The 21,877-nt window shown below is 40.2% G+C and overlaps 1 long non-coding RNA gene across 1 annotated transcript; it reads left to right on the top strand.

Moving 5' to 3' along the window:
* Window positions 1-612: 612 nt before the first annotated feature.
* On the top strand, window positions 613-15,054 carry LOC119797414. The gene is made up of 2 exons (XR_005282585.1): window positions 613-761; window positions 14,522-15,054. It is a non-coding gene; the product is annotated as an uncharacterized LOC119797414 (long non-coding RNA).
* The last annotated feature ends 6,823 nt before the right edge of the window (window positions 15,055-21,877 follow it).

The raw sequence follows: 21,877 nt of genomic DNA, 5'->3' as shown, positions 1-21,877 counted from the left end.
TATATTGTCTTCATTTTAAGCCCCATAGCAAAACTTGCTCATGATGCTCACATTGATCACACAAGTAGGTTGCAAGTGTCCATGCAATCCAAAAGATTCACGTGTTTGCTCCTCAGTCCAGGAAAAAAAAAGATGGTTTCCAAAATTCATTTGAAAAGAATTTAATTCTTGAAATTAGATCTAGAAAAAATTCATTTAGGAAAAATATTTAAAAATGTTAAATCATCAATCAAAAATCATCATCATAAAATGTAATCATATATTAAAAACTAAAATATGAAAAATACATTTTAAAAAACAGCAAAGTAACTCAGCATTTTAGTTTGATTTAACTTTTTTCAAAGTTAGATTTTTTCTTTTACAAAATGTTTTTTTTTGCCTGTTGTTATTAATGTAAAAAAAAAAATACTTAATAAAAACGGAAATGGTTGGTGATGTTCTGTAAATTTATAGTTTGTGGTTTGCCTAATAATATAAAAACATTTCTTTCACAGAAACAAGTAATCCAGAATCGAGGACTGAAGAAAAAACAACATGTACGTTTTTTTTTTTTTTTTTTTTTGTTAGATTTTAAATGTTTTGGTACATTTCATTTGTAAATATTGGTTGATATGTAACCTGATTCATTCATGTTAAGTTGTCTGGTCTTTCCAAACCCAGGGAACTCCATCATGGCCTGTTTTTTGGTGATTTCTGTCTTTGGAAATGTCATACAGGCAGTACACTCTTACCTACAGAGGAGACGATACGAGAGTAGGCCGGTAAGCCTGACCAGTTATTATTGAGTAAATAACTATTATCTTTTATATTTTACTTTTGATTAGTTACACAATAATCACTTTGCTTATCAATTAGATAAGTAAGTACAATACTCTTGACTGAAAAATGTAAATGTAAAAAAAAAAAAAATCTTTTGTGTGTGTTTTTTTTTATGCATATTTATTTGGTATTCAGCATCAAAGGAGATTGAAAGATTCTTTTTATTTAGTTTAATAACTCATGAGTGAACACTGTAATCCACTAGGCCAACACTCCATGGTTAATATTTATTTTCCCAATTCTCCACACATGCCATCTCATGGCACTTTACAAACTTCTTTTAATCAAATCATAGAAACAAATTGATTAAAGTTTTCCGTCTACAGAAACCTGGCTGATTGCATTGAGACATTGTCTTTGGAGAATTTGCTCCAACATATAGAGACAGTTGATAATTGCCTGTTGACAGAAGCTAAAAATAACTTGTGTGGCATTCCTTCGGCAAAATGTAATACCAGGTACCAATCTTGTATTTAAAAACAGTCCACCTGTAATTGACCGATTAGTGGCAGGTTTAAACAGCTACTCTGCTTTACTTTGTTGTCTTTTTCAATCTATTTCAATCATGCTGTCAGAAACAAATATGGTTTGCAAATCTTTTTGTATTTCAGTCCAATCCTTGATAATTTTAGATCTCAAGCTGCTTTTCACCACATCAGGTACTTTTTGCTTGCTGTAACCGCATGCTCTTCTGTTCTTTTATTGTAGTCTAACACATTGCTGGATTTTGCTTACTGAGGACTAAAAGAGCCTAAAAAGTAGCTACGTGAAGCTTTTTGGTGGAAAAGGTCAGTGTCCTTGATTTTTAGTACTTGTGGAATGATATGTTTTCCTTGGCCTGTTTGTGAGATAAAATGTTAAAGTCTGCCTTTCGTCTCTTCCTGAATAGGAGTGATTACTTAGAAGCTTTGCTGAAATGAAAGGAAAGAAAGGAGGGTTGAAAGGGAGTTCTCTTGGGGAATGTTAATTAGGGTTCAACAGCCGACGATCCGATTCATCATTCGTCTGCAAGAGAATCGATTCATGTTTTTTTTTTCCTCCGGTCTATTTTCATCCATTTGCTCCTGGGCGTAATTCTCCCTCCCGTGCTGCAGTGGCGCTAAACCTATTTTGCCCTCCTACCGTGCTTCCTGGTTATACTCTTACAGCAGTGTGTTGCAGTGAGCTTGACACAGACATTTTTTAATTAAGCTCAATATTGAAGGATGGTCTGTGTTACACACTGTGGGTCTAGATACGGCCGAGGCGTCGAGAAAGTGGGGGCGAGTGGGGGCGGAGATCCAGGTGGAAAAAGGGTCCCAGTGTTCTCGCGCACCTCGCTCTTCTAGCGAAACGAACCAGGAAAAAAAATGCCTCTGCACTCAATTGGATAGACCTACAACCAATAAGAGCAACGGAGTGCGTGACGTATGTTAAGCGACGCATAGTTGTTGTCAACAAATATCAAAGCTTGCAGTTGCACGCCTAGAATAAGAAGATGAGCCTTGATCATGTTTCTCTGTTCCTCTTTTAAAATTAATTTGCTGTCGATATCTTCTAGAACAGACCTAATAACAGAATCTACTCACCTCAACTCTCCAGCGGCAGCCATTGTTGTTGTCACCCAAGCGCGCTTTGGTCACGTGGTTGATTATGTTACTGTTGATCATCTGTCCATCATCGTATAAAGCCCGCCCTGACAATTTGATTGTGCTAGCATACTCGCGCTACTGTTGAGCAATGCCAGACCGAACTTCCCGACCTCAAACGTTGTGGGCGGGGCTAAGTTCGGAATGGCACCCAGGCTAGTGATTTACACCCCTAATGTTAATATGTGTGTGTGTATGTGGAATTTTCTTATATGCAGGGGTAGGATGCTACAGCCTCAGTGTCATGATGGGTTCACTGGTGTGACCCAATAATGCAGAACACCACTGAGACAGAAACTGGAGTAAAAGGTTTAACAGAGTTTATTGTCATAAGCACAGAGAGTTTGACTGGTTCAGGCCTGGGAAACTGGTTCACCGGAGTCTGCGTGAGAGACAGTTCAGTTAGCGTTGCGCATAGGAGTTTGACTCTTGACAGTTTCAGATTTTTACCTTGAGGGTTATTGGTTAAAGCCTTGAGAGGGAAACTGTTGGGCCCGGAGATAGTTTGTTCAGCAGAGTCCGTAAGCTGCTTCAGCGTCTTACTTCTTAAGAGTGAGCAGACCTTGACTTTGAGTTTCCAGCTCTTGGTCCAGAGCTGCATGGAAGTTCAGAGAGAGGCTTCAGGTTTGGCTCAGAGGGCAGGCTCGGCAGGTTAAGCTCTTCCTGAGCTTCACAGGAGAAAAACAGGTTTCTTGGAAGACAGAGAAAAAAGTTAGAATCCAGTCTGGATTCAAAAGTCAACAAAGGTTCTCAGAGATACTAGGCGTAGGTGCTAACCAACTGGATCAACGCTGCCGCGTTGAGGCAAGGTCTGAAGACAGCTTAAGTACTGTGGATCCTCTGATGATGGAATGGGCTGCAGCTGTGCAGGAGGCTCAGCTCAGGAGGATCCACGGCGGACTCTGCTGGAGGAAGGTGGTACTTCTCCAGGTCCCAACAGTACCCCCCCCTCAACGACCGCCCCTTGGCGGTCCGGCGATCCTCTGGGCCGTAGCCCTCCCAGTCGATGAGGTACTGCCAGCCGTGACCTCGCCGACGGGAGTCCACGATTCGACGGACGGTGAAGGCAGGATGACCATCGACTTCCAGGGCGGGTGGAGGGGAGTCGGATGGTGGGCACAGAGGACTTGAGACTACTGGTTTGACTTGAGAAACGTAGAAAGTAGGATGAATACGAAGAGACTGAGGCAGTTGAAGGCGTACGGCTGAAGGGTTGATGACCTGGGAAATCTTATACGGGCCTATGAACTTTGGAGAGAGTTTACAAGACATTCCCTTGAGGGGAATGTCTCAAGTTGATAGCCATACCTCTTGACCCACGGAGTACTCGGGGGCGGGGCATCTCTTGGAGTCGGCAAAACGCTTGGTAGTCTCGGAAGATCGATTGAGGGTCGTGATGGTTTCTCTCCACATGCGTTGGCAGCGTCTGATGTGCTGGTTGACTGACTGGACCGAAATCTCTCTCTCGTCTGCGGGAAAAAGTGGAGGTTGGTAACCGAGACTGACCTGAAATGGTGATTGGCCGGTGGAAGTAGATTTGAGGGAATTATGAGCATATTCAATCCAAGTTAGGTATTGGCTCCAGTCGGTGGGGTTGTTTGACGTCAGGCAACGGAGGGTTGACTCTAGCTGTTGGTTCATCCTCTCTGTTTGGCCGTTGGACTGTGGGTGATAACCGGATGTTAGAGAGTACTTACAGTCGAGAGCGGAACAGAATGCCTTCCACATGAACTGGGGGCCACGGTCAGAGAGGATCTCCTGGGGAATGCCATGTAGACGGAAAACGTGTTTCACCAGAAGCTGAGCGGTTTGGAAAGCCGTGGGAAGTTTCCTGAGAGGGATGAGATGACAAGATTTCGAGAATCGGTCAACAATGGTGAGGATTGTGGACATACCTCGGGAGACAGGGAGACCAGTGACGAAGTCGATAGCTATATGGGTCCATGGACGCGAGGGAACCGGAAGAGGCTGTAGCAGGCCTGAGGGCGGCTGGTGTGAGGCTTTATTTCTTGCACAGGTGGAACAGGCCAACACATACTCCTTGACATCTCTGTGAAGAGTTGGCCACCAGAAGCGTCTTGAAATCAAGGCGACGGTTCTACTGACCCCCGGATGGGCGGAAAACTTGGCTGCGTGCATCCATTGAAATAGGCGAGACCTGACAGAAGATGGTACATAAGTTCGGTTAGCTGGACCGTTACCTGGGTCAGGTTCAGTAGCCAGAGCGGTGTTAATTAGATCGGTGATCTCCCAGGTAACCACTCCAACAGCACATGATGCGGGAAGGACAGGTTCAGGCGTCTCGGGTTGATCGACGGAGTAAAGACGAGAGAGAGAATCGGGTTTGACATTCTTGGATCCGGGTCTGTAGGAGATAATGAGATTGAATCGTGAGAAGAAAATGGACCACCTAGATTGACGGGGATTGGCTTGTTTAGCTGACTGGATGTAAGCAAGGTTCTTGTGATCTGTCCAAACTAGAACCGGGTGCTCAGCTCCTTCCAGCCAGTGTCTCCATTCCTCCAGCGCCAATTTGATGGCCAGCAGCTCACGGTCCCCAACATCGTAGTTTTGCTCTGTGGAGGAAAGTCTTCGAGAGAAAAAGGCACAAGGATGAATCTTTTGATCAGTGTCGAGTCTCTGAGATAAGACAGCTCCTACACCAGAATCGGAAGCGTCCACTTTGAGGATAAATTGTTTGGATGGGTCAGGCTGGATTAACACGGGTGCTCTGGAAAACAATGATTTCAGTTTCTCAAATGCGGTTTGTGCCTCAGGGGTCCATTGAAACGTTCGTTTGACTGAGGTTAATGAGGTAAGAGGAAGAGCTGTCTGGCTATAGTTCCTGATGAATCGGCGATAAAAATTGGCGAAACCCAAGAATCTCGGTTTTCAGGGACTGGCCATTCCAAAACAGCCTTTATTTTGTCCTCTGAAGGCTTAACCTGCCCGCCCTCTAGCACAAACCCCAAAAAGGTGACTGAAGGCTGATGAAACTCACATTTTTCAGCTTTGACGAACAGCTTGTTCTCCAGCAGTCTTTGCAACACTAGGCGGACATGCTTCTTATGTTCAGAAGGGTTCTTTGAATAAAGAGTATGTCATCAATGTAGACGAACACGAACACATTTAAAAAGTCTCTGAGAACATCATTCACAAGGGCTTGAAAATAGGCAGGGGCATTTGTTAAACCAAAGAGCATGACTAAGTATTCGAACTGACCCAAGGGGGTTTTGAAAGCTTTTTTCCACTCATCACCATCACGGATTCTAAGAAGATGGTAAGCGTTCCTCAAGTCTAGTTTGGTGAAAACAGTTGCCCCTTGTACAGGTTCAAAAGCTGAGGCGAGTAGAGGAAGAGGGTACTTGTTTTTAATTGTTATTTGGTTCAAACCTCTGTAATCGATACATGGTCTTAAGGAACCGTCCTTCTTGCCAACGAAAAAGAAACCAGCACCCAACGGAGAAGATGATGGGCGAATTATCCCAGCAGCTAAAGACTCGTTAATGTATCTTTCCATGGTCTCTCGTTTTGGTTTGGAAATATTGTATAGTCTGCTGCTGGGTAGAGGTGCTCCAGGTAACAGCTCGATCGCACAGTCATATGGTCTGTGTGGTGGAAGGGACGTAGCACTGACCTTACTGAAGACAGGAGCCAAATCATGGTACTCAGAAGGGACAGAAGAAAGGTCAGGAGAGTCCATCTCCCCCCCACCTCTAGGAGGCCCCACCACGGGGGCAGCCAATCGGAGGCATGTTTCGTGACATAACGTAGACCATGATTCCACATGCCGATCAGTCCAGTTAATATGTGGATTATGTTTCTCCAACCATTCAAATCCAAGCACCAGGGGAGAGCATGCGGAGGGAAAAACAAAAAATTTTATGGTTTCACAATGGATACCTGAGAGTAGTAGCTCGAGAGGTTGAGTTTGATGGGTAACCTGGTGGAGTTTTTCCCATCAATGGCAGAGACACTAAGAGGCTGGGTAAGGGAAATAGTTTCAATCTGAAGTTGTTGAACAAGGTTTGAATCAATTAAGTTACGTTCACAGCCTGAATCGATGAAGGCAGAAAAAGAGAGGCTTTGATTAGAACAAAACAAAGTGGCAGGGAGCATCAGTCGAGGAGATTTCTTTGAGTTAGCATGGCCCACCAGACTCCTCAGAACCTCTGGCGGGCCCAGGCTTTTGATTTAGCTGGACAAGAAGCGATGAAGTGACCACTCTCACCACAGTAGATGCATAGTTTACTCAAAAAACGTCTTTGTCTTTCCTCTGGAGTGAGCCTGGTGTGTCCCACCTGCATGGGTTCGGCATCCATATCTCCGGAATGAGAGGCCTGAACAGGCAGAGGGAGAGACTGGGCTTTAGGTCTCGGTTTAGGCAACTCCTCTGTGGGAGACGAAAATACAGTCACATTATTTGACGCAGGGAAAGAGGAAAATGATGCCAGACTTCTTGACTTGGAGCTGTTTCTAGCTCGGATTCTATTGTCCAATTTAATCGTCAGACGGATTAATTCTTCAAGAGTGGCTGGTTCGTCGAGGGTTGCTAGTTCATCCTTAATGCTTTCGTTCAAAGCCATAAAATAAGCCCCCTTCAGAGCGCTTTGGTTCCATCCGGAAGCTGCCGCCTTAACCCGAAAGTTGATGGAGAACTCCGCCACCGAGGAATTTCCCTGTTTAATGTTGAAAAGAGCACGGGAGTCAATGGTTTGATCTGTTTCTTGATTAAATACCTGAGAAAATTCAGAAATAAACTCTGAATAACGGCAATCGAGGCTTTCATCGGAGGCAAACCTTGCCTAAGCCCACTCCAAGGCTCTTCCTGTTAATTGGGAAAGAATAAAAGTTATCTTCTTATAGTCCGTGGAAAAACTGCCAGGCGAGTTCTGAAAGATTAAACGGCACTGAAACAAAAATCCCTTGCAGTCTTTCATATTACCAGAGAATCTTTCTGGTAGACTTGGTCGGAACTCTGATGACGTCACTGCAGGTGACCTCGGAAGTGGAGCTGGACCCGGAAATGGTTGCGCTGCCGGTGTGGCATTAGCATTGCTCAAAAAATTAGCGTAACTCTGAAGCATATGATTGTGAGTATCAACCAAGCGATATAACTCACGGAGGGTTTGAGTTTGTCCTTGGATTTGGGCATCCTGCTCCTCCAAGCGACGGCGGAGGTGATCTGCTGGGCCTTGTGTTTGGCTGCAGTGTTCTGTCATGATGGGTTCACTGGTGTGACCCAATAATGCAGAACACCACTGAGACGGAAACTGGAGTAAAAGGTTTAACAGAGTTTATTGTCACAAGCACAGAGAGAATGACTGGTTCTGGTTCAGGCCTGGGAAACTGGTTCACCGGAGTCTGCGTGAGAGACAGTTCAGTTAGCGTTGAGCATAGGAGTTTGATTCTTGACAGTTTCAGATTTGTACCTTGAGGGTTCTTGGTTAAAGCCTTGAGAGGGAAACTGTTGGGTGCGGAGATGGTTTGTTCAGCAGAGTCCGTAAGCTGCTTCAGCGTCTTACTTCTTAAGAGTGAGCAGACCTTGACTTTGAGTTTCCAGCTCTTGGTCCAGAGCTGCGTGGAAGTTCAGAGAGAGGCTTCAGGTTTGGCTCAGAGGGCAGGCTCGGCAGGTTAAGCTCTTCCTGAGCTTCACAGGAGAAAAACTGGTTTCCTGGAAGACAGAGACAAAAGTTAGAATCCAGTCTGGATTCAAAAGTCAACAAAGGTTCTCAGAGATACTAGGCTCAGGTGCTAACCAACTGGATCAACACTGCAGCGTTGAGGCAAGGTCTGAAGACAGCTTAAATACTGTGGATCCTCTAATGATGGAATGAGCTCCAGCTGTGCAGGAGGCTCGACTCAGGAGGATCCACGGCGGACTCTGCTGGAGGAAGGTGGTACTTCTCCAGCTCCCAACACTCAGAGTCACACTGAGAGCTGTATTCAGCTGTTTCGTGTCGCTCTCCTCTGCAGAGTAAAATAAAACCTTTTCTTCCTTGCATATCAAATCTGTGCTCATTTCTACTCCACATGCTTTTACAGGGAACCTCCTAAAGCTGTCTGATCCTTTAGAGAAGATTAGTCTACCCAGCTTAGTTGTATGAGGTGTGTTCTGATGTGTTGTCTGACAAGCAGACTGCTCTGATCTACCGCTGTGGTGCCTCAGCTCCAGATGGGGCCACGGCAGGCCCCACTCATCCTGGTTATGGTCCTCTCTCTTCCTATGTTCTGTGTCCCTTCTGCTGCTGTCTAAGCCCAGAATTCTATCTCCTCTTCCCTCTTTTGTCTTGCTGATTTGTCCTCCCGTTTTGCGGATTCTGACCCAAATTTGGTGGCCTTCTTAATGACTGGCCAGTTGCCGATCACGGCCAATCACTTGAAAATAAATAGAATGAAAACCGCAGGTGAATATGATAAATATGCCTATGATAAGTGACGTGCTAATACTTTTAGAAAATAAATTGTTAAAGCTTAACTGTCACGTCTCATCCACAGAACGAATGTGATGCTTCAAATATACAGACCCATGCCGCCATCATATAACTACTATCCTCTTCATCTTCAATAACAAAAGTTCTGTTTAAAAGTAAATTAGCAAAAGAACATTTATATTCTACGTTAAATCAGCTGTCAGGAAACAGGTGTTGGCTGTGGGCTTACTTCTTAATTTTATGATTCAAAGGCAGGACTGTTTTGTACCTCCTGCTGCTCGTCTTCCATACAAACCAGCTAAGTCTGGGATGGCTGGTTTACGATATTGTTTTTGTTACTATTATCTTACCTCTTGAGGGCTTAGCTCATTATCAATTCAATTCAATTCAGTTTATTTATATAGCGCCAAATTCACAACACATGTCATCTCAAGGCACTTTACAGTTCAACCAGATCATACAGTCAAATTGATACAAAGTTTTCTATCTAAGGAAAACCAGTTGATTGCATTGACTCATTGACTCAAATACAATCCCTCACACTAAGCATGCTTGTAGCGACAGTGGAGAGGAAAAACTCCCTTTTAACAGGAAGAAACCTCCAGCAGAACCAGGCTCAGTGTGAGCGGCCATCTGCCGAGGCCGACTGGGGTTCAAGGAGACAGAAGCAGAGATACAAAAAGCAGCTGTAAAAGGCGGCCCCGTCCAGGAAACACACAGCCAGGCAGACAGCTCCAAGGCAGCTCCCATGCCAGAGGATGAAGAGAGCACATCCACTCAGTCACGGTCAGAGAAACAGGACCACACTGGAAAACAGGCCGATCTCCAACATCTATTAACAAGGGTGTTGATAGAAGCAACACAGCTGATGTTTCTTTCCAGGATGACGTCACAGCCAAACAGGAACAGACGAGGCAAAGCTACTCTGAGGAAAAGCAGAGAGAGCAGAAGGTTAGAGATTGAACTAACAGATTCTGCAGAATAGGAGAACAGAGAGAGAATGAAGCAGAATGATGAAATGGGGGTCCCTATGTCCTCCAAAAGTCTAAGCCTATAGCAGCATAACTATAGAGATAGCTCAGGATAACCTGAGCCACCCTAACTATAAGCTTTATCAAAAAGGAAAGTTTTAAGCCTAGCCTTAAAAGTAGACAGGGTGTCTGCCTCACGGACTAAAACTGGTAGTTGGTTCCACAGGAGAGGAGCCTGATAACTAAAAGATCTGCCTCCCATTCTACTTTTAGAAATTCTAGGAACCATTAGTAAACCTGCAGATTGAGAGCGAAGTGCTCTGTTAGGAACATAAGGAACAATCAGATCTCTGATATAAGATGGAGCTTGGCCATTTAAGGCTTTATATGTGAGAAGGAGGATTTTAAATTCTATTCTTGATTTAACAGGAAGCCAATGAAGAGAAGCCAGGATAGGAGAGATATGATCTCTCTTTTTAATTTTCATTAGAACTCTGGCTGCAGCATTTTGGATCAGCTGAAGGCTTTTAACTACAGTTTGTGGACTTCCTGATAGTAAAGAATTACAATAGTCCAGCCTTGAAGTAACAAATGCATGGACTAGTTTCTCAGCATCACCCCTGGACAGGATATTTCTAATTTTTGTAATGTTCCTCAGATGAAAGAAGGAAATTCTAGAAACATCTTTGATATGGGATTTAAATGACAGGTCCTGATCAAAAATAACACCAAGATTTTTTACTTTATTATCTGAAATCAGTTTAATCCCATCCAAATGAAGTGACTGGCTAATCAGTTTCTTTTTCAGAGACTCTGGTCCAAAGACTATAACTTCTGTTTTGTCTGCATTCAGGAGCAGAAAGTTAAGAGTCATCCAGGTTTTTATGTCTTCAAGACATGCCTGTAATCTATGTAATGGGTTAGTTTCATCTGGATTTATAGACAGATATAGCTGGGTATCATCAGCGTAACAGTGGAAATTAATCCCATGCTGTCTAATAACTCTACCAATTGGGAGCATGTATAAAGTAAAGAGAATTGGTCCTAGCACTGATCCCTGTGGTACTCCACAGGTAACCTTTGAGCGTGTTGAAGATCTATCATTAACATGAACAAACTGAATTCGATCAGATAGATAAGATTTAAACCAGTCTAGTGCTGTTCCTTTAATTCCAACAAAATATTAAAGTCTTTCTAAAAGAATATTATGGTCAACTGTATCAAATGCAGCTGTATCAACTGTATCAATTATCAGTGTGTAGAATGGAGCCTCCCGTGCGGCTCAATATACTGTTACCTTGTGAACACTTGAATAGACAAATAAAGAAGAGGATAGTATGTGAGGAGTTAGATTTAGTTGTTTTTTTAACCATTGCACTGCTTTAAGAGCATGTTTTTGCAGTAAATGTGAACATCTGGATATATTTAATGCTAAACAAGCATGTTTGACCAGATGGGGGAAAAGTCCTTTTTTTTATTGATCTTCTGGCTTAATTTTTTTTCTGTGTTGGTCTCTGCATGTTCCCTTGTATTTGTGCAGTTCTTTATCGTATTTGAACGTTTTCAAGCATGCTATTGCATTTCACAAACTTCAACATAGTTCATAGAAATGTGAAAGAGCCAGAAAACTTTTTAAATAATTGTGGAATTTGTATGGGCCATTAAAACTGAATTTAAATTGCTCAGAATTAACATTTAAGGTTGTAATCAGATATATTGGTTTGAAAGGTAATTTCACTTAATGGAAACTGTATTCAAAAATGTGAAGTTTAAGACTTAAACAATTTGCTTCAAAACGGTATTTATTGCATTCAAAACTTAGTTTGACAAGTCTTTACTTTCAGTTATTTGTTCAATACATCTGTGTCCTGAAAGAAAACCAGAGTAATCAAACACAGATTCATATCATGTGAATTAACTAGCAGCAAAACTGGTTTGTATTCATTTTTTGCATTCATAAGGAGCCTCATATAAACAATATCCCTGCATGCCACTGTCTATACAAGCAGATCGAGGTTGTTGATCCAATAATTTATTTGTCAGTTGCTGCTACTGTAGAGTGACACTGGGAACGAGTTTGCCAAGACTATTACAGTGTGCAGGCATGGGGATAAACCTGTCTCTACCTGATCCGTCCCAGAAGCACGATCCGTTTCGCTTCTGCATGCGCATCCAGATATACCTCCAGGTCGTCCTAGATTTTATTTAGTTAAAAATACCTAAATGAGATTTTCCCTCCCCAATAATAGTAAACATACTAAAATACATGTTAATAAAATAGAGAGTAAATGCATTTAAATCCTTTATGTTTTATCAGTCGTCTCTGCCCATCTGCACCGGAAATTAGATCCTACGCTACTTCCGGTGGCTAACTTTTTCAGCTTTGGATTTAAACATAAATCTAATCTTTTTGAGTTTTATTATTTCGTTTCATTTCGTTTTAACCTCATCCTCTGAAGAAAGAAGCAACTAAAATGCAGATAAACGGTGATAAATGGTTTAATCATATTTTGCCGGACTGCTCTGAGCAGTGTGATGATGATGTCAGAGAAGCAGTTTAAGGAAAAATTGTCTCACAAAGTCATAGACATTTTTTACAGATGTGTATTAGCATTATTTAGTGAGTTAATGATAGAAATAGGTTGTTTTAGTACCATAATTACATTATTTATGGACACCTGGATGTATATCTTTGTGCATGCGTAGGACGGATCGTGCTTCCGGGACGGATCGGGTAGTGTCAAAAACTGACAATACAAGATCTGTGGCACACCATGCTAATCTGGTGTCTTAAAGGAATAGTACACCCAAAACATGATTAGCCTTCATTTTCTACTCACCCCCATGCTGAACAACTTTCTGGAGTACTTTTTTGATATCTCAAATGCATCTGGAGATCTGGGAGGCTTCTTGCTGTCTGCTGACATTCAAATAATGGAGGTGCCCAGCGCCCGAGACAGAAAGGTCCATAAAAGTCCACAAAAAACGTGTCAATATTCCTCCATACTGCTCGTCCAATGTATTCCAAGTGTCCTGAGCGGGTAGCATCCAGAATTTACTCGAAATGAAGTCATTTAGAATGTTTTTAGAGCATAAACAGTAGTATATAGGATTTCCTGAAAGCGCGTTCATGAGCCTACGGAAACCGCGGCAGACCAAACTAGATGAAAGTGCGCATTCAGCTCGGCAAAGAACTCATGCTCTTCCTCAACACTGAAGTCCTCAGACATTTTTCTTTCATTGTTTCTTTCTTTGCACAGGTAAACAGCACATTTTTTCTTCTACGCTTGCATTATTGGCAGAGCAGACGCTGAATGCGCACTTTCATCTGGTTTGGTCTGCCGGCTTCCGTAGCATCGTGAACGCGCAGGTGCGCGCTTTCAGGAAATCCTATACACTACTGTTTATGCTCTAAAAACATTCTAAATGACTTTGTTTCGAGTAAATTCTGGATGCTACCCACTCAGGACACTTAGAATACATTGGACGAGCAGTATGGAGGAATATTGACACGTTTTTTGTGGACTTTTATGGACCTTTCTGCCTCGGGCACCATAGACCTCCATTATTTGAATGTCAGCAGACAGCAAGAAGCCTCCCAGATCTCCAGATGCATTTGAGATATCAAAAAAGTACTCCAGAGTGTTGTTCAGCATGGGGGTGAGTAGAAAATGAAGGCTAATCATGTTTTGGGTGTACTATTCCTTTAAGCTAATATCAACAAGCAGCAGAACTGCTGACATCTGTAATGCATCTAATAAATTTAATACAAACCTGACTTGATGCAGTGCTTCTGCTAAGCTCCTGTGATCTCCACTTCGCCAGGTTTAAATGCATCTGTCTAGCTTTGCTATATGCAAATTATCAGTCTGTGATTGATTACTCTGGTCTACCTAAAGGACCTGGATTTGTGGCATGAAAATGAATCTGAATTTTAAAATAAAATTTTTATTGTTAAACTGAAAGTGATCTTAGTCAAACCGAATTGTCAATTAAATAAAATACAGTTTCGAATTACATTAATTCAGTTTCAAATTGTTAAATAAAGTGAATTAATAAAGTTATAAAGATTATATAGTAATTATTCATTTTCACATTTCCAATAACAGTTTAAGTGAAATTCATATTTAAACTAATACATCTGGTGTAGAATTTTGCATATACAGATTTACTCTTGCTTGCTTTCACAAGTGGAGCAGTACGGCTATTGCCATAGTGTTCCGCTTGATTTATGCATATAAATATTTTTATTATAATTCATGCAAGGAGTATTACAGATTATATGGAAACTCCAATGTAAGTAGAACAGGAAAGGAAAAGCAAAAAAAGTAGAAAGGATGACAGAAATAGGGGATAAAAAGAAGCAAATGATAAAAGAACCCAACTATTAATGATGAACTGTAAAAATATGAAGTTCAAAGCCATTGTTAGGTTTACAAAGGATTTGCTTCTATAGGTAACAATCTTGAAAACTCTGTACCCCATGGCTTCTGGCACAAATATAGAGGGGTATAGATAATGGATGGAAGGCTGAATCCTTTTCCTTCTGCTTTATAGTTTATACCCAACTTTGTTTTGATTTTGTCTTTTGATAAAGTCTGAACATTCTCTTTCTTATTCCGTTTGTAAATAGTAAATATGCTTTTTTTCTTTTTATCGTTTTCTTCAGAATCCAGTATATATCAACATGAATCCTGTCGTTGAAGCTACAGAAGAACGGCCAGAGCAGTCCCTAAGGCTCTTGGATCTAACTAATCGTTGATGACTAAACTCATGACCTCGCTCTATTCTACCCTTCGCTCACTGGTTTGAGGCTACTTATCTCTCGGATACCATCATTATCTTTAAACTGTTTTTAAAGAAGGGAAAACAAGCCTGACAGAACGTTTTTCCTGAAAAGCCTGAGAAAAGACGGCAAGGAGAATGGCACTGGCCACAAGGTCATGGCTTACAAGCAAGTACGGAAATACTCCAGGATATTTCCCAGCAACAGGGGAAATATCACTCTGTTTTAATGATTGCAACTCCTCCAGAACTAGATTAAGACGTGTGTTTCCTGTGTTAATCCTCTTCCGGTGCTTTAAAAGTTACTCTGAGTCTTGTTTTCTAAAAGTTTCTGGGAGGTCCCAGAAAGACTTGCCAAATACTAAATGTAATGTTTGAGTACCGTCTCCGGTGCACCGAACTGTATTGCATTTACCACACAGCACCTTACTAAAGTATTTATACCTTTTAAACACTTTTCAAGTTTTTTCCAGCATTCTCATATTAGAGCCAAAGAAGTTCAATTCAGTTCAGTTTAGTTGGATTTTATACCTCTGAGCATGCAATTGTGCTTTGGAAATACAAGGATGTTCCTAAATCCGTTTCCATTGGCTGCAACCCAAGCTTAGTCAGATTAGATAGAGAACATCTATACACATTAAATTTTGAGTTTTGCCCTATTCCGGTCTGGACTTTGACTAGGCCATTTAAACGCATATATATGCTTTGATCTAAACCCGTCCCCTGTAGAACCAGCTCTTTGTTTGAGGTAATTGCCCTATTGGAAGATGAACCTTCACTCAAGTCTTTAACAACTTACAAATGTTTGGTCCTTCAGCCACGCACCTGTTAGCTTCGACCATATTCCAGGTTTATGGAAACTGGGATATTAAGATATTGTGTTATAACCTGAACCAGCTTAACATGTCCATTAATCTAACCCTTACCTGGCAGCTATGTTGCTTGGTCTTTGAGATGTTGTGTGTTAAGTAATGTTCTCCTCTAAAGAGGAGTCTTTCATCTGCTTGTCAATTATGCACAGTAATGTGGTAGTGTGTTGCATGAAATCCCACTATATCTTTTCTATGGTTGTAATTTAAAGAGGTATAATACTTTCTGCTTCCTGTAAATGTAAAACCTATGAAATGCCATCCATTCGATATCAGAATGACTTTATCTGGCAAGGTAAAGGTAAGCTGATGTTACGAACCCCAGATTCAGGTGAGACTTAGAGCCGACCGATATATATCTTAGTGTTTTAGATTAATATAAAGAAGTAGCTGATTCATTTCCTCCCTTCTGTTTCTAGCCAAAAACACTCCATTGTAAAAGAATTGAAGAAGCCTCAAGGTCTTTGAAATCATATGTGTGGCAGCATTTTAGAAGAACAAAACTGTGACAAAGGAAGAGATAAGATATAAACACTGTGTGATTATTGCCACCCAAGGAGCATGCATTTAATGCTGTGACATTAAATTCATGCTGTGACTATGGGGGGTGGGGGGAGAGGGGGGGGTCATAGTATTGAATCTAAAATAAAAGGTGCAAATGCAATGTAATTGCCTTGCATATGTTTTGAATAGAACTTACTAATGTATGTATTTATTGTGAATGTGCACTTTCGGCTGAATTCTGACTTCATAAAATATCATCATATAGTTTTCAGTGTACCGTAACTGTTTCTTTCTTTGGTTACATTTTCGCTCACTGTTAAAATTGAGTTTATGAATCACAGTGTTTGATTTTACAATCCCACAAATCATTTATAGTGTCAATGTTAAACTTGGAAGTGGAACAAAAGAATGGATTTTTGACAATCCCCATAAGAAGTGTTGTCAACTTGTATATGTTTAGATCGCTCTAATTCGTAGATGTTTTATTACCCCTCACCAAAAAGAACAAACACTTGTTTTTTGCCAAGTTCTTGTGAGTGTTTACTACGTGTTCAACATATTCTCATTATCAGTTCGTATAAAATCGGACGAAAAGTAATGTACAGTATTTCGCACGTTTTGGACGTTTTTCCAGGAAAATACAGATCAGTGCGCATGCGCAGGCAGACAGACGAAAAAAGCAGATCCGCGGACGGACGTAAAACTGGGAAAAACAGTGTATTAATTACTTCTTCATGTCTCGAACTACGTTGTTTGCTGTTTTGTATCTTAGGGTTAGGGTTAATTGTATGTTAAATTCTATGTTATTGAATGGTGCGTAAGATGTGCATGCACAAGGATATTGAACGTCTAAAATGTGCGAAATTACTGTGCATAACTTTTCGTACGATGTCGTTCGAACTGATAATGAGAATACACTGACGTGTTAAAAGGGTGGGTATAAAATACAGCACCCGATAAGCTTTGAATATTGTGAAAGAAGTTTGTAAATGTGTATATATTTCAACTGAAGGCATAATGGTCAACATATACAGCGTCCATGCAATTTAAAAATAATGTATGTAAAAGAATATATTGCTGTTGTTTCGCATATTAAAATAGCCAGTATGTGTGTCTATTGGTGAATATATGTCCTCTTAAAGTTCTCTGCTGTTTTTTTCACATTTTAAACTAGGATGGAATGCAACTTCTGACATGAGTGGATGTAATGTAATGTGGTTAAATATGTAAGAAATGGTGTATATGTATGTACAGTGTTGCTTTATTTATTGTTTTTCACAAAAAAAAGTATAGTTTAAGTCTATTTTTGCATATGCAATTTCATATACGCAGCTACAGTATTTTTAATGTTTTCCATTTGCCTTGAGGCTTGGAGTGGGATAATAAAGCCTGACTTTATTGTTTTTCTTTTGTAACTCTGAGATTTAAAGATGGGGTTTTGCTCAGTGATCAGGTTATGTCTTCGACCTGCATTTATAGTCTTTAATTAGATTTTTGTGTGATAGACCAACCTAAAGTAATGCCTAATTGTAAAAGTAAGGAAATGCCTGAATTTTTTTTTTTTAGCAAAATAGCTCAAGCTCGATCAAATGGATGGAAACAACATTAATGTTCAAGTTTACTCAATGATACTTAATTAGAACAATAAGTAAGCTTCGTCTATTCTAACACTTGCATTTTTCTCATTAAACAAGATAACCTTCTACCTTATTCAGTCACCACATGGCTCTTTCTTAAGGGTTCTGTCTTAATAATAACTGAACTTTATTGATTTCACATTGGAGAAATCTACCTGTGCGTTTAACCCATCCTCTTGGGGAGCAGTGTGGTGTTAAGGGTCATGCTCAGGGAGCCAAACTGCAGGTTGTGGGGATCATACCAGGTACTTGCAACATTCTCAGAGCACTGCTCTAACCCAGTAGGCCAACACTCCCTTTAAAGAGACAAAAAAAAAGGTTGTTAGGCCTTTACAAAACGACTTGATTTGTAAGACATTTAAATAGATTTAAGATTTAGATATATAGAGGTTGACTGCAATAACTAATGAAATTAACTTTGAAAGTCTTCACTTTTGATCTAATTTATATATTCAACCTGATAACTCACATCCCATCTGAGGGACTTATGTCCACAATATGGACTTACTGCCACAATAAGGTGACTGTCCACCACTATAACAGGCATGCCTAAATTGTTTCATTCAGATCATGGCAACCAATACAGGCTTTAATTGGGAGATGACCAGGCTTTCCTTCAGTTTTTTGAAGAAATTTCAACAGCTATGAAGAAGTCTTTGTCAATTCTTTTGCTAGCACCAAAGCAAACTCTAGTTGGAGCGTCATCGGGAAAGTATATTTAGATGTCAAATCATTCTGGCTAAAACATGTATTTCCTGTCTTAAAATCTGTGGGGTTTTGTTTTTCGTTATCTGAAGCAGGCCAGTTAGTAATACATTAGCCTGTACACCTAAATTCTGCATATTTTATATCAACGGTCATCTGTCAATCACATTATTCCGGTCATAGCATCTTGATTCATATGTCGCAGCTAATATACGCAACGGTTGAAATAAGAATAATTTCCTTTCCCATTGAGTTCCGTCCCAGTGTTCACGTTCCTTCACGGTGTCGTTTCTAAGTCACCAATTTAGTGGTACTTGGTCCCAATGGAATTTCCCATTGGAAACCTACTAGCACTAAGTTGCTAACTGGTTAGCAAGATGCTTCCGACAAACCGGCCACAACCAAACTTGCTTGCAAACCTTCCGCCCCTACGACCCCGCCATCTTGAAAAACGACCAATCACATTCACAACTCCGGACACTTCGGAAATGCAACGGTCCCAATGTCTTTAAGCAGCATGGAGGGCCGACCTCCTGCACACATTCAAAGTCAGATGCTAATCAAAGAGCTAGCCCTTTGTTGTTCTGGATTGTTGGAACCCAAGCTCAGCAAAGAGTTCCAACAATCCAGGAGAACAAAGGAATAGCTAGAGTTGCTCTGGTGAGAGCCAACAGAATTGACAAAGATTCTTGGATAGTTGTCGACACATCTTTTAAAAAATGTCTTGTTGCTTTCCAATTTAAGCCTGTTTGAGGTCATCATTATAACAGTTTGATATGGCAGCTGAGACCCTCCCAATGGTTAAAGAAAAGCAGCTGACTGAAGGTGTGTTTTTGCAGGTGTTTTGAGGGAGTTTGGAGTGGCCAGTTAACAGGTTATGGGCAAAATACTGATACAAACCAAACATTACAGTTTTTTTTTATCCTTCTTTAATTACAGTTACATATCTAATCCCTACATAGGTCTATCACATAAAATCCAATTAAAACACTAAGCAGTTTGTGTTTTTGAATAACTGTTGATTAATGCATGTGTAAAGGATGAGAACTACAGAGAGGCAGCTTATTTGTCCTTAGAAAGTTATGAATGAACTACCAAGTCCATGCTTAACGCTTATAACGTCTGAATGAAGGTGAAGCTTTCATGTACCAGATAAGCTCTATACCAACATCTCTGCAGTGAATATGTGCTACTTGTGCAGTTGTTCATTATACCCAGCTCTTGATCTCATCACCAGAATAAAGTACTGATATATATGGAGGTTTTCATGTTAGAAACCAAATTAGCTAAGATTTGTGTGCAGCAGTATTTGTGTGATCAAATCTCAGTTGGCTTGTTTTGCATTGCCCATATACTGAACATGAAATGTTTAAACAATGTTGGATGTTTGCTCCTTTGAAATACATAAACTCAACAAGCTGACCATGTGTTGCTTTCTGTTTTTTTAATATCTAAGTTTGTTGTTTCTGCAGTGTTACTGGATTTGAGTTACTTAACAATTAGTGTAGCAGCTGAAGCATTTTTTTTACTACAAGTATGTGTTTACATCAGGGTTATATGTAGTGTTTGATCCATGGAGCATCTGTAACGTCTTCACTCTTACTTTTTGCAGATTCCACTGTTTGTTTCTTTCTTAAACCAAAACAGGCAATATGTGAACATATTGCTACACAAATGTAAAAGTTATAATCATTTAATAACATATTATTTAAAGTACACTTCCCTGAGTTTAAGTTAAAAATAAGAATAATAAAACATTCAGACATATTTTCTTGCTGGTTGAACACCAATCACCTCCATGAAAAAAATATATATATTGTGAGGGTGGGCCATACATACATACATACATACATACATACATACATACATACATACATACATACATACATACATACATACATACATACATACATACATACATACATACATACATACATACATACATACATACATACATACATACATACATACATACATACATACATACATACATACATACATACATACATACATACATACATACATACATACATACATACATACATACATACATACATACATACATACATACATGATAGATAGATAGATAGATAGATAGATAGATAGATAGATAGATAGATAGATAGATAGATAGATAGATAGATAGATAGATAGATAGATAGATAGATAGATAGATAGATAGATAGATAGATAGATAGATATAGATAGGCGGATCTACTGGGGTGGCATAGGGTGGCAACCAGATAGATAGACACCAGATAGATAGACACGACAAACAACCATTCAACCATTCACACTCACACCTAAAGAGAATTTAGAGAAGCCAATGAACCTAACAGTCATGTTTTTTGACTGTGGGAGGAAGCCGGAGTACCCGGAGAGAACCCCCGCATGCTCTGGGAGAATATTTAAACTCTATGCCGAAAGAGCCCAGGCCTAGAATTGAACCTAAAACCTTCTTTTCCTTTTTTTCTCCATATGAATTAAATGTCCTTTTAATGATTTATTGCTTTACTCTTAGATTATAGTTAATACCCTTTTTGTTTTGCTGTCTGGAATTTTCCAATTGGGTGTTTATCTACATGGGAGAACGTCAGACCTCTTTATTTTGAGTTTTTCCCACTTTTTAAGTGACACGTTGCTTAAGTTTCAGTCTAACAAAAGAAGCCAAACACCGCTCCTTCCAAATGAGTGGACACATTTGTCTATTCCAATTTGCATTTTTTTCAGAACCAAAACAAGGCTGTGTTGGGCTACTGTATAAAAACCTCAAACTCAGCACTATTCCTGACATTTGAGTTGAAAAAGCTTCCTTTGTTGGGATGCGCAGCAGCTGCCAGTAAGAAATAATAAATAAAGCTGCTGATGTTATAAACTGTAGAAAAAGCTTTCATTTTGCCTCAGGTAATATTTGTTAAATCTATATGCAAGTTCAATCTAGCATATTGCAACTGGATTCTGTCGAGCTTCAGAGCTGTTATTAACATAACAAGTCCCAACATATGAGGCAATGCTAATGATTGTTCTTACTATGGTATGTCACACATTCATCTAAAACTGTTGAACAACCTGGCAAAGCATTTGTTGCATCTAGTAGTTAAGTATCTTTACCTGCCTAATCATGCTGAAAGTCACCGACTTCTGTTTCAGCTTTTATTGGGTGACAGAGTCAGATTGATAATGAAAGTGTGGCTCAAACCGCAGTGTAACAGTAGCAAAGTGGGGAAAAAAAACACTTGAAGTACTGAACATTTACAATGCTCAAAAAGAAGTAAAGGGAATACAAATAACACATCCTAGATCTGAATGAATGAAATATTCTCATTGAATTCTTTTTTCTGTACAAAGTTGAATGTGGTGACAACACAGTCATACAAAAATCATCAATGAAAATCCGATTTATTAAACAATGGAGGCCTGGATTTGGGGTCACACACAATATTGAAGTGGGAAAATTAGATATGCGCAGATGCAAGTTTTTGGCCCTGATACCTGGCTGTGCAGTAGTCCAGCCTTGTTAATTCT

Source organism: Cyprinodon tularosa, unplaced genomic scaffold (assembly GCF_016077235.1).
Source record: "Cyprinodon tularosa strain WSP-4 unplaced genomic scaffold, ASM1607723v1 ctg582, whole genome shotgun sequence".
NCBI lineage: Eukaryota > Metazoa > Chordata > Actinopteri > Cyprinodontiformes > Cyprinodontidae > Cyprinodon > Cyprinodon tularosa.
Note: the sequence above shows the minus strand (reverse complement) of the source record. Positions and strands in the feature narration are given on the sequence as shown.